Source organism: Bombina bombina, chromosome 4 (assembly GCF_027579735.1).
Source record: "Bombina bombina isolate aBomBom1 chromosome 4, aBomBom1.pri, whole genome shotgun sequence".
NCBI lineage: Eukaryota > Metazoa > Chordata > Amphibia > Anura > Bombinatoridae > Bombina > Bombina bombina.
The window spans coordinates 832,286,936-832,300,546 of NC_069502.1; positions in this window are offsets into that span (position 1 = coordinate 832,286,936).

Genomic DNA, 13,611 nt, shown 5'->3' on the forward strand with positions numbered 1-13,611 from the left:
ACGTCAACTTGCTTAAATGGAATATTAGGTACTACTGTCTGAGAATTATTTAAATACATTAATTCACTCTTTTCTAAATTTATCCTGTACCCTGAAAAAGAACTAAAGATTTTCAGAATTTGAAGAACCGTTGGTATGGAATACTATATATTCACCAAAAAAACTAGCACGTCGTCTGCATATAATAGCGTTTTAAGAGACTGTGTACCAACTGGGACTCCAGATAGAACTTCTCTAAAACGGATTGCAAGGGGTTCCAACGCAATATTAAACAGTAACGGAGACAGGGGACACCCCTGTCTAGTCCCTCTTTGCAATGTTATTTTAGGGGATATTATCCCATTAACCAATATAAAAGATATAGGGTTATGATATAATCTACAAATAAATTGTACAAATTCCCCTTTAAATCCAAATTGATCTAATGCTCGAAATAAGTACTCCCACACAATTGAGTCAAACGCTTTAACAGCGTCTAAAGAGAGGATAGCAACATCCAGCCATAAAGGTTCCTGCTTATCCTTATCTATGTTCCAAGCATAATCCAAAATATTAACCAATTTACGGATATTTTTAGATGGATTCCTGTCTGCCATAAATCCGGTTAGATCTGGATGAATAATTTTATGCAGACAGGTAGATAATCTAGATGCAATAATAGACATTAATATTTTATAGTCTATATTTAAAACTGAAATTGGCCTATATGAGGCTGGATCTTCCGCATTTTTATCCTTCTTTAGGATAAGCGAAATATTTGCTGCGGAGAAATAACTTGAAATAGGACTCTGTGTACAGAAATAAGAATTAAAAAGTTTTTCTAATATCAAGAGTATATCACTATTTAGGCATCTATAAAACTCTGCAGGAAATCCATCCGGACCTGCTGCTTTGTTCAGCTTTAGATTATCTATTGCTTTACTAATTTCTTCCATAGAAATCGGGGCATTAATTATAGTTAGATCATCACAGGATATTTTAGGTACCTTTATCGTATTCCAAAACATATCTTGCTTCCCGTTATCTATTTCAATTCTGGTATAGAGCTGTTGATAGTAGGTATGAAAAGTTTCTATAATTCCCTTAGTCTCAGTAAGTCTGCCTTTATCTGTCTGAACAGCTAAAATAAGTTTTTTTTTTTTTTCTTGCTTTAGTCAATTTGGCCAGATATTTTGCGGAGCAACCATGCACCCCTCTAAAATAAAGATTAATCTTTGTTTCCTCTTCTACTAATTTTTGTTTTAGAAACAGCTCTCTTTCTTCTCTATTGTCTCTATATTTTCCCCAATTAGCCACTGTCGGGTTTAAGTAGTATTTTCTATAGGAGTTCTTAACTTGATTTGTGATTTGAGTTTCTCGTGCTCTATTCTTTTTCTTTCCTATACTCACATAAGACTGGATCTCTCCCCGTAGAACTGCCTTAAAGGCTTCCCAAAAAATTTCTGGTTTACATAGGTAGCTTAAATTCTCATTATAATACCGCTGCCACGAAATTTTTAAAAAATTAACAAATTTCGAATTAGTGTATAGGTGGCGAGGAAAAATAAATCTCGGTACTTTACACTTTTCTTTATTACCTGAGAGAAATATTAATGAGATAATAGCATGATCTGAGACACAGAAATCTCCCATTGCACTCTCTAGGTCCTGCAACACTAGTGTTTCCGAGATTAAAAAAAAGTCTATTCTAGAGAAGGTACAATGTGTTTTTGATTCACATGAGGACGCAACTACATCAGGATTTTTAAACTGCTATACATCCACTAATTTCAACTTTGAGCAAAATTGTCTTAAAAATTTAGCATTTCTATTATGGCGCTTTTTTTTTTTTGAGAATCTATCTAACTCTGGACAGAGTTGCGTTAAAATCCCCTCCTAGTGGGGGCGGAGCCAGCAGCGAAGCAATTCAGACGCACATATCAGTAGCTCCAGTTATAACACACACAAAAATTAATTTTAATGATTAATAACGGCTTCAAAACTTATCCCCTATGAAGAGTGTTTAGTACAAAGAACTGGCGCATCTAATACGGTTATTGTGAGCCTTGCTAAAGTGCATAATCTCAGGACTCTGGTGGGAGGCTTGCTGACAAGAGACTCTGAGGGCAGCCATCTTAGGCCTATCATTCTTATGTTCCTGGCGCCTTCTATCATCTCTCACTATGGCTGCGGCTGAACAAATCATGAGGGAGATTCATCTTTTTCTGGATGGGTGCCGCAACATATTTGATCGCTTACCCACTCTAATGCCCCAGCAGGAGGATGACAAGACCCTGGATCATCCTGATCACGGGCCCGTCTGCGCGGCTATGCCGGGGGGCGGTGACGCTTCGGGGCCCCGGTGTTCCTCGCCTCCTGGGCGTGCCGTGTTTGAGGGGCGACCGAGGATTACAATGACTTACCTGTCCTGGAGGGCACCCGGGAGTAAGATTTGCCATGTAAGATACCGAACACCCTCAGACAACTCAATTGCTGCCTACAGGCCGCCGGCCGTACCGAGAAGCTCTAGCTCTGCGCGACAAAAGATACCTGTTGATGTGTCCGGTGGCTGCGAATGGGGATCCCTATCTACAGCTAAAGAAACCACGTATGTAGTTACCCTGCCGCTGCCAGAAGTCTATCTGCCTGTTGTCGCACCAGCGGTGATCTGCACAGGGTCGCCATTAAGCTCGGAGATCAAATGCGGTGTGGGTTAGAGTGAGCCTTTTTTTTTTTTCTTCCCCCTCTTTCTTACCGCATTATGGAGGACAACTTGACTCTGTTGGGGACTGTTGTCTCCCTGCTGACCAGTATCGCACTCATAGTGCTAAACCACCACATTACCCTAACCCATGGTGTACATAGCCTATGGAAGGCAGTCCATCCACGACCCACAATCCAGCCTCTATTAAACACCGGACAGCTACAGCCCCAATAGTCGGAATTGGTTAATATGCAAACTATCTGCAGAGACTAGGACTGACTGTGGCTGACCTGCCTTAGACCTATACTACAGATTTAATGGTGTCCTGACTTGATCGATATAACCTTATTATACTGTCATGGTCTCTATTGTCATATACTGTTGGTTACGCATGTCATATCTGAGGAACCTGCTGGGATACCTTCTCTTTCAGCTAAAGTCACTCGCCTAATCTTTGTTCTGTAAAGGCTGATAGACACAGACTGGTTCTCCATATTATTCTTATGTTCTCACCCTGCATTTTATTGTTCACTACGGTTTTTGTTTAATCATATTACATGAAGGGTCACATTACAGTTATTTTCTATTCTAGATGCTGTCTCATTTTAAATATCTAAATAGCTATATCTAGGTTCATTCCAGAAGCTAGCTCCCACAAGTGCTGACAAATACAATCTACCTTTCTCCCTGCCATTCTGATGCTAATATGATCTGTTACAAGTATAGCCCAATACTGTACTGCTTTTTCGAATATGATGTATCCTTGGATGTTGAGAAGGATGATAGTGTTATTAGTTTGTAACTACGCTTTGGGGTACATTTATACATACACCTCTTGTAACTACTATACGAGTCATATCCCTGCTAATGGTTCATTTGAGACAACCCAGGTTGTGTAGGAATCTATTTGTTAAACTTACTATGTAGCATTTAAGTCCATTAGGTAAAGAGAGAACACATACTGTCACTTCTGAGAGGCTTGCGTAGCCTTTTATTAGGCTATGTTGGCTGTATTTGTACCTATCAGGTCTCAGCGTTTCCGGTTTTAACACTTCATATTATAACTCCTACAAGTCTGCAGCTTATTATACTTTTTACATACATTTGGAGTTTTAGCTATGATTGCTGGACGTGGCGTCTTGCTGCCGGCGGCCGGGGCGGCGGGATGTTCATGTTTTATAAATACATAACTTCATAGCTTTAGGCTTAGTTTTACACTGAGATATAATTCAATGTATATAAGTAACACTCTTACTCTTTGGACCTCCACTAATAGTTCTATCTATGATCTTCTAGCCCACATTATTTTAACTGAGCTGCATGACTAGCACCCAATCTCTGAGTTTAGATCTCATGCCTCAATATGCCAAGTATGATATCAGCCCAGCATTTAATTAGTTCCTTCTCTCAACGCAACAGCACAGACTGTCTACTACACTCTCATACCAATAATTAAACCCTTAGAGGTCCTGAGTATCTATTAAAGAAATAACAGATCTGAAATCCATAATATACCACCAGTATTGTTAGAACCTTCCCACCAGACTCTAGGTTACGAGCCTTGATATTCATTTAAAATGTTTGATGTGCCATTATTTGAAGTTTGCCTGCTCTGCCTATGTTATTTTATAACCTAAATGCCTCCTTAGCTACATACTCGTCTATCCATCGTATTCAATTTCCCACCTCCCCCCCCACCCCTCATAATGAACCGCCTACCTCAGGAGGTCTAACCACGCGGCTTCTCTTGCCTATGCCGCAATCTACTAATCTACTCATATATATTTATCTATCTAACCATATTATCTTTATAGTGGAACTGGGTTTTCACTTGTGCTTCTACTTAACATGTCAATTGCTAAATTAACTTGTGTTCATTGGTTTCAATATGATCATTCACACTGCTAATTAAGAAAATGAGGTTCCAGCCTTCTGTTTTCTCCTTTTTTTTTTTTATAGGATATTCCACATTGAGAACTTTATCTATTAACCTGTATAGACAATGTTAAATTGAAATGTAATATCTATATTTGTATTACTAATGTGCTGTTTCACTTAAGTTGTATAGTTCTTGCACAACCTCAATAAAAAATTATAAAAAAAAAAAAAAAAAAAAATCCCCTCCTAGTATCAAATTCTCGGAAACCAACGGAAATAACTTCAGTTTTATTCCTTCCCAGAAAGCAATCGAAAACTCATTTGGAGCATATATATTACATATAACCAATTTCATATTTTTCAATTGTATCTGAAGAAGAATAAATCTGGCTGCCGGGTCTATTTCTACCTTAATTAATTTATAATCTAATTCTTTATGAAAGAGAATAGCGACCCCACGCTTTCTATATAACCTGGATGTGGAGACAACTTCCCCCACCCATTTTATTTTTAATTTTGCTGCTTCTTGCTCATTAAGATGAGTCTCCTGCAGGAGAACCACATCAGGTTTATAACTAGCTAATGTTTTGATAACTAATATACGCTTAATGGGGGAGGTTATCCCCCCCACGTTCCAAGAAAGAATTTTAAGTCCTTCACCCATCTAATAAACACTCGCATAGCACTGCCCAGGGGGAGGGCGGGGAGGGACACCCACCAGGGGCGGATAGGGTAAGAGGGGGAGAAGGGAGAGCGAGAGGAAGAAAAAAAAAAGCACATAAAATGCAAAAATAACAACTTCACTATTTCTGTTTACCATAAAGTATCTATTATTTACACCAGACTCAAAATAGTACACACCTTTTCCTTGTAAGTATTCTAATAATTACCCAGTCTCTATATATTTTTTGACTTCTTCCACATTGTCAAAGACATATCTGGCACCTTTATCATTACAATTATACGTGCCGGGTAGACCAGGCAAGCTTTTATCCCCCTATTTATCAGTTGCGTACAGTATGGGGCCATTAATTTTCTCTTTGAGGAGGTCTCAAAGGAGAAGTCTTGAAACAACAAGATCCTGCTCTTTCCAAAGATAGGAGGATCATTTTTTTAAAATAATCTCAAAATTTCAATCTTATCTTGGAATTTTAGTAATTTGAAAACACAGATTCTGTTCTTCAAGACCCCATCCCGGGAGGAATTCTTTGGGCCCCACCCTATGAGCTCTCTCTATTGCCAATGGTAACAACTGAGGGGACATCCCTAATGCTTGTGGTAATGTAATTGCGGTAAATTTCATTAGATCGTCATACTCTGATATTTCTGGCAGGCCCACTATCCTGATATTATTACGCCTGGAGCGATCCTCAAGATCCTCCAGGCGTATCTGCATACTTTTAATTTTAGTTTCTTGTTTCTGAATTAGGTCTTCATGTATATGAGTTACATCCTCTACATCAGAGATTCTGGTTTCTGCCTCTGTTAGTCTAACCGAAAACTGCCTTACTTCAGCGGATAGAGTGACTAATTCAGAAGAGATAGTCCCTAGCTCTTTCTTTATCGCTTCAAATTGTGGGGAGAATACCTCTGTTAACTGTGAAATCAATATTTGTGAGTCGAAAGGCATTTTATTAGATTCTATTACACTATCTATACTGGTATCCATCATTTTACTTTTTTTGTCTTTTGCTTTTACAGGCATTTTGGGTGAATTAGATTTCACCTGAGTGATAAATCTTTCCATTAAGGGTAGTGCAGAAAAAACAAATCAAGTGTACATTATCAGGTATAAACCTGCAAAAAAAAACTAAAAAAAAACGTGAACAGCAAACAAAAACCTGTGTGTGTTACTTTGGTAGTGTTACTAGTGAATAAAAGCCTGTACTATATCTATTGCTTTAACCAGTTAGATTACCTTCTAATATTGCCATTGGACTCATCCTCTTAACAGTAATATATCAAACACAGAGGGCCGTCCACTTCCCTTATAGCGTTTTTAATTAAGAAATACTTGTATGCTAGATTAGTGTCACCTTACTTAACCAGTGTTATTTCCCTAGCTCCAAACACCAGCCTCCCAGGAGAAAAAACAGCACATTAAGATTTATATGACACAAAACACATGTAACCACATTTGAGAAACAGAGCAGGACACAAGCTAGCAAACTGACTCAAAAGAGGAAAAAAAAATAAAAATATTCTGGATACCTTTACTTCATATAATAACATTTAGTATAACTTATTTAGCAGAATAACACAGGTTTAAACAAGCTATATATCCCCCTGAGTTTCAACTTGACACAGCAATTACCATACAATATATTTCTTTCATATATAGTATTTAGGGATGTCCAATTAAGGTTTTAACCCTCACTTCAGAGTTTGAAAGTTCTATGGCTTGCTCTTCCGTAGTAACTTAAACTTTTTCCACGGCACTATATGCCTGATATACCAGCCAGTTATTTCAAGGGATGTTTCTCTTGTTAAGTGTATCCAGTCCACGGATCATCCATTACTTGTGGGATATATTCCCTTCCCAACAGGAAGTTGCAAGAGGATCACCCACAGCAGAGCTGCTATATAGCTCCTCCCCTCACATGTCATATCCAGTCATTCTCTTGCAACCCTCAACATAGATGGAGGTCGTGAGAGGAGTGTGGTGTTTTATACTTAATTAATTCTTCAATCAAAAGTTTGTTATTTTTAAATGGCACTGGAGTGTGCTGTTTTTTTCTCAGGCAGTATTTGGAAGAAGAATCTGCCTGCGTTTTCTATGATCTTAGCAGAAGTAACTAAGATCCACTGGCTGTTCTCGCATATTCTGAGGAGTGGGGTAACTTCAGAAAGGGAATGGCGTGCGGGGTCTCCTGCAACTAAGGTATGTGCAGTAAAATATTTTTCTAAGGAATGGAATTGACTAAGAAAATACTGCTGATACCGAAGTAATGTAAGTAAAGCCTTAAATGCAGTAAAAGTGAATAGTATCAGGCTTATTAATGTATGTGCAGTAAAATAATTTTCTAAGGAATGGAATTTGACTAAGAAAATGCTGCTAATACTGAAGTAATGTAGTAAAGCCTTAAATGCAGTAGAAGCGACTGGTATCAGGCTTATCAATAAGAGATACATACTCTTTAAAAAAGGATGTTTAAAACGTTTGCTGGCATGTTTAATTGTTTTTTTGAGCTACATTGGTGATAAAACTTATTGGGGCATAATTTTTTCCACATGGCTGACTTATTTTCTGCATAGAAACAGTTAACTGAGGCTTCCCACTGTTGTAATAAGGAGTGGGAGGGGCCTATTTTAGCGCTTTTTTGCGCAGTAAAAATTCAGACTCAGTCTTCCTGCTTCTCCCTGCATGATCCAGGACGTCTCTAGAGAGCTCAAGGGACTTCAAAAGTCATTTTGAGGGAGGTAATCAGTCACAGCAGACCTGTGACAGTGTGTTTGACTGTGTTAAAAACGATTTTTTCTCTATTGATTATCCGTTTTGGGTATTAAGGGGTTAATCATCCATTTGCAAGTGGGTGCAATGCTCTGCTAGCTTAATACATTTACTGTGAAAATTTGGTTGCTATAACTGATTTGGTTCATTGTTATTTCAACTTGAGACAGGTTTTGTGCTTCTTAAAGGCGCAGTAGCGTTTTTTATATTGCTTGTAAACTTATTTTAAAGTGTTTTTCCAAGCTTGCTAGTCTCATTGCTAGTCTGTTTAAACATGTCTGACACAGATGAATCTGTTTGTTCATTATGTTTGAAGGCCAGTGTGGAGCCCCATAGAAATATGTGTACTAAATGTATTGATTTCACTTTAAATAATAAAGGTCAGTCTTTATCTGTAAAAGAATTATCACCAGACAACGAGGGGGAAGTTATGCCGACTAACTCTCCTCACGTGTCAGTACCTTCGCCTCCTGCTCAGGAGGCGCGTGCTAATATGGCGCCAAGTACATCAGAGACGCCCATAGCAATCACTTTACAGGACATGGCTACAATCATGAATAATACTCTGACAGAAGTATTATCTAGGTTGCCAGAATTAAGAGGCAAGCGCGATAGCTCTGGGATTAGGACAGAGCGCGCTGGTGCTGTGAGAGTCATGTCCGATACTGCGTCACAGTTTGCAGAACATGAGGACGGAGAGCTTCATTCTGTGGGTGACGGATCTGATCCAGGGAAACCAGATTCAGAGATCTCTAATTTTAAATTTAAGCTTGAGAACCTCCGTGTATTGCTAGAAGAGGTTTTAGCTGCTCTAAATGACTGTAACACAGTTGCAATTCCAGAGAAATTGTGTAGGCTGGATAGATACTATGCGGTGCCGGTGTGTACTGACGTTTTTCCTATACCTAAAAGGCTTACAGAAATTATTAGCAAGGAGTGGGATAGACCCGGTGTGCCCTTTTCCCCTCCTCCTATATTTAGGAAAATGTTTCCAATAGACGCCACTACTCGGGACTTATGGCAGACGGTCCCTAAGGTGGAGGGAGCAGTTTCTACTTTAGCTAAGCGTACCACTATCCCGGTGGAGGATAGTTGTGCTTTTTCGGATCCAATGGATAAAAAATTAGAAGGTTAACTTAAGAAAATGTTTGTTCAACAAGGTTTTATCTTGCAGCCCCTTGCATGCATTGCGCCTGTCACTGCTGCTGCGGCATTCTGGTTTGAGTCTCTGGAAGAGGCCATTCACACAGCTCCATTGGATGAAATTATGGACAAGCTTAAAGCACTTAAGCTAGCTAATGCATTTGTTTCTGATGCCATTGTACATTTAACTAAACTAACGGTTAAGAACTCCGGATTCACCATCCAGGCGCGGAGAGCGCTATGGCTTAAATCCTGGTCAGCTGACGTGACTTCTAAATCTAAATTACTTAATATTCCTTTCAAGGGGCAGACCTTATTCGGGCCCGGCTTGAAGGAAATTATTGCTGACATTACTGGAGGTAAGGGTCATACCCTTCCTCAGGATAGGGCCAAATCAAAGGCCAAACAGTCTAATTTTCGTGCCTTTCGAAATTTCAAGGCAGGAGCAGCATCAACTTCCTCCGCTCCAAAACAGGAAGGAACTGTTGCTCGTTACAGACAGGCCTGGAAAACTAACCAGTCCTGGAACAAGGGCAAGCAGGCCAGAAAACCTACTACTGCCCCTAAGACAGCATGAAGGAACGGCCCCCTATCCGGAAACGGATCTAGTGGGGGGCAGACTTTCTCTCTTCGCCCAGGCGTGGGCAAGAGATGTCCAGGATCCCTGGGCGTTGGAGATCATATCTCAGGGATATCTTCTGGACTTCAAAGCTTCTCCTCCACAAGGGAGATTTCATCTATCAAGGTTATCAGAAAACCAGTTAAAGAAAGAGGCATTCCTACGCTGTGTACAAGACCTCCTAGTAATGGGGGTTATCCACCCGGTTCCGCGGACGGAACAAGGGCAGGGATTTTACTCAAATCTGTTTGTGGTTCCCAAGAAAGAGGGAACCTTCAGACCAATCTTGGACCTAAAGATCTTAAACAAATTCCTAAGAGTTCCATCATTCAAAATGGAAACTATTCGAACCATCCTACCCATGATCCAAGAGGGTCAGTACATGACCACAGTGGACTTAAAGGATGCCTACCTTCACATACCGATTCACAAAGATCATTATCGGTACCTAAGATTTGCCTTTCTAGACAGGCATTACCAGTTTGTAGCTCTTCCCTTCGGGTTAGCTACGGCCCCGAGAATCTTTACAAAGGTTCTGGGCTCACTTCTGGCGGTTCTAAGACCGCGAGGCATAGTGGTGGCTCCGTATATAGATGACATCCTGATACAGGCGTCAAGCTTTCAAATTGCCAAGTCTCATACAGAGATAGTTCAGGCATTTCTGAGGTCGCATGGGTGGAAAGTGAACGTGGAAAAGAGTTCTCTACCATCACTCACAAGAGCCTCCTTCCTAAATTCTGTAGAGATGAAAATTTACCTGACGGAGTCCAGGTTATCAAAACTTCTAAATGCTTGCCGTGTCCTTCATTCCATTCCACGCCCGTCAGTGGCTCAGTGCATGGAAGTAATCGGCTAATGGTAGCGGCAATGGACATAGTGCCATTTGCGCGCCTGCATCTCAGACCACTGCAATTATGCATGTTAAGTCAGTGGAATGGGGATTACTCAGATTTGTCCCCTCTACTAAATCTGGATCGAGAGACCAGAGATTCTCTTCTCTGGTGGCTTTCACGGGTCCATCTGTCCAAGGGCATGACCTTTCGCAGGCCAGATTGGACGATTGTAACAACAGATGCCAGCCTTCTAGGTTGGGGCGCAGTCTGGAACTCCCTGAAGGCTCAGGGATCGTGGACTCAGGAGGAGAAACTCCTCCCAATAAATATTCTGGAGTTAAGAGAAATATTCAATGCTCTTCTAGCTTGGCCTCAGTTAGCAACACTGAGGTTCATCAGATTTCAGTCGGACAACATCACGACTGTGGCTTACATCAACCATCAAGGGGGAACCAGGAGTTCCCTAGCGATGTTAGAAGTCTCAAAGATAATTCGCTGGGCAGAGTCTCACTCTTGCCACCTGTCAGCGATCCACATCCCAGGCGTGCAGAACTGGGAGGCAGACTTTCTAAGTCTTATTAACAAAAGAAGGACAGAAAAAGTGAAGCATATTGGGCACACTTATAAGGGTCAAAACCAATACTATATTGCAGTGTGGTGTGTCGTGTATTAATTAAAACTTAACTTTTATATCAATTTTGAATAAAAAATTGTAGAGATTTCCACCATTGAGTGTTTTAAAAATATGTTAAAATTGTGTCCGAGTGATACTCGGTACGCAAAGGCTCCTCTCAGGTGTGATACAGTGATCAGTCTGTATCGCACTGTCCTGTTGGGCTAGTTCAACAGAATCAATACTAATAACCTTAACTAAATATTATCCATACAAGATGTTTAGTACCATAACCTTTAGTTATATTGTTGGATGATAACAAGTGATAATTGATCATTCAAATACTACTCCATTCCCATATGTTAAGAGTGTAATAACGATGTCAGTCTATTCAACCACTACTTGGATATACGTGGGAGTATGTTATTATCACAACATAATTATTTACGGTTTTTATTTGTAAAAAGCGTTATTATGTTCAGTACAATTTTATTGGTAGGTATCTGTGACTTTGAAGTTGTAGCACAGTTCACTGGTTTCTATTTGTGTAGAGAATGACTTGTAAAGGGTACGTATATATCAGATTAACTTTCCCTTAAAAATTATTCAGAGAAAAAAATATCGCTAATGGAAGTGTGATTATTTTCATTCCCCGTGTTTTTTGTGACACTGTTTGCACTTCTGTTTCTTAATTAAGTTCAAATAAATGTTTGTACCGATAACATATGATTCTAAGGTTATACAGAGTCAAGTGGCACTATACAGGCTTGTAGACAGCGATAGCCTGAATTGTACGCAATTATATTATGAGGCTGAATACGCCTCTGAAAAAGCAGTTGCGAAACGCGCGTCAGGCGTTCGCACTGCTCCTCTCACTCAGTCCGTTGGGTTTAGTATTAATTGTTGGCCTCTTTTAGGCACCTTATCTTTAACCTTAAAAAACTTTAAATCACTGGTAATCCACCATAGCGAGTACTAGCCTGCAAACAATATTGATTTAGGTTCAAGTTAGCCTTACTTGTATCGGAGCACATTGCTCAAACTTTAGGCTATCGCTAGGGGACAGATTATCTTAGTACCAATTGATTCTGGGTAAAATTTCATGGTCTAGTATAACTACAGCGCTTTTTTACTTGTGCGATATTCATAGCTTCAATTTAAATGGTTTTGGCTATTCAGCCTCATAATATAATTGCGTACAATTCAGGCTATCGCTGTCTACAAGCCTGTATAGTGCCACTTGACTCTGTATAACCTTAGAATCATATGTTATCTGTACAAACATTTATTTGAACTTAATTAAGAAACAGAAGTGCAAACAGGGTCACAAAAAACACGGGGAATGAAAATAATCACACTTCCATTAGCGATATTTTTTTCTCTGAATAATTTTTAAGGGAAAGTTAATCTGATATATACGTACCCTTTACAAGTCATTCTCTACACAAATAGAAACCAGTGAACTGTGCTACAACTTCAAAGTCACAGATACCTACCAATAAAATTGTACTGAACATAATAACGCTTTTTACAAATAAAAACCGTAAATAATCAAGTTGTGATAATAACATACTCCCACGTATATCCAAGTAGTGGTTGAATAGACTGACATCGTTATTACACTCTTAACATATGGGAATTGAGTAGTATTTGAATGATCAATTATCACTTGTTATCATCCAACAATATAACTAATGGTTATGGTACTAAACATCTTTTATGGATAATATTTAGTTAAGGTTATTAGTATTGATTCTGTTGAACTAGCCCAACAGGACAGTGCGATACAGACTGATCACTGTATCACACCTGAGAGGAGCCTTTGCGTACCGAGTATCACTCGGACACAATTTTAACATATTTTTAAAACACTCAATGGTGGAAATCTCCACAATTTTTTATTCAAAATTGATATAAAAGTTAAGTTTTAATTAATACACGACACACCACACTGCAATATAGTATTGGTTTTGACCCTTATAAGTGTGCCCAATATGCTTCACTTTTTCTGTCCTTCTTTTGTTAATAATTCTTATTATTTGGCATAAGGCACTACCTACTGTAAACACTCAGGTTCTGTTTCAATAGGTTCCGAGGGACAAACCCCAAAACCTCCCCCCCCTCTTTCCTTAGAGGTCATAGGGACTCCACATATAGGACTTTCTAAGTCGCCAGACTTTTCATCTGGGGGAGTGGCAACTTCATCCGGAGGTGTTCGCTCAACTGATTCATCGTTGGGGCAAACCAGAACTGGATCTCATGGCGTCTCGCCAGAACGCCAAGCTTCCTCTTTACGGATCCAGGTCCAGAGACCTGGGAGCGGCACTGATAGATGCCCTAGCAGCCCCTTGGGTTTTCAACATGGCTTATGTGTTTCCACCGTTTCCACTG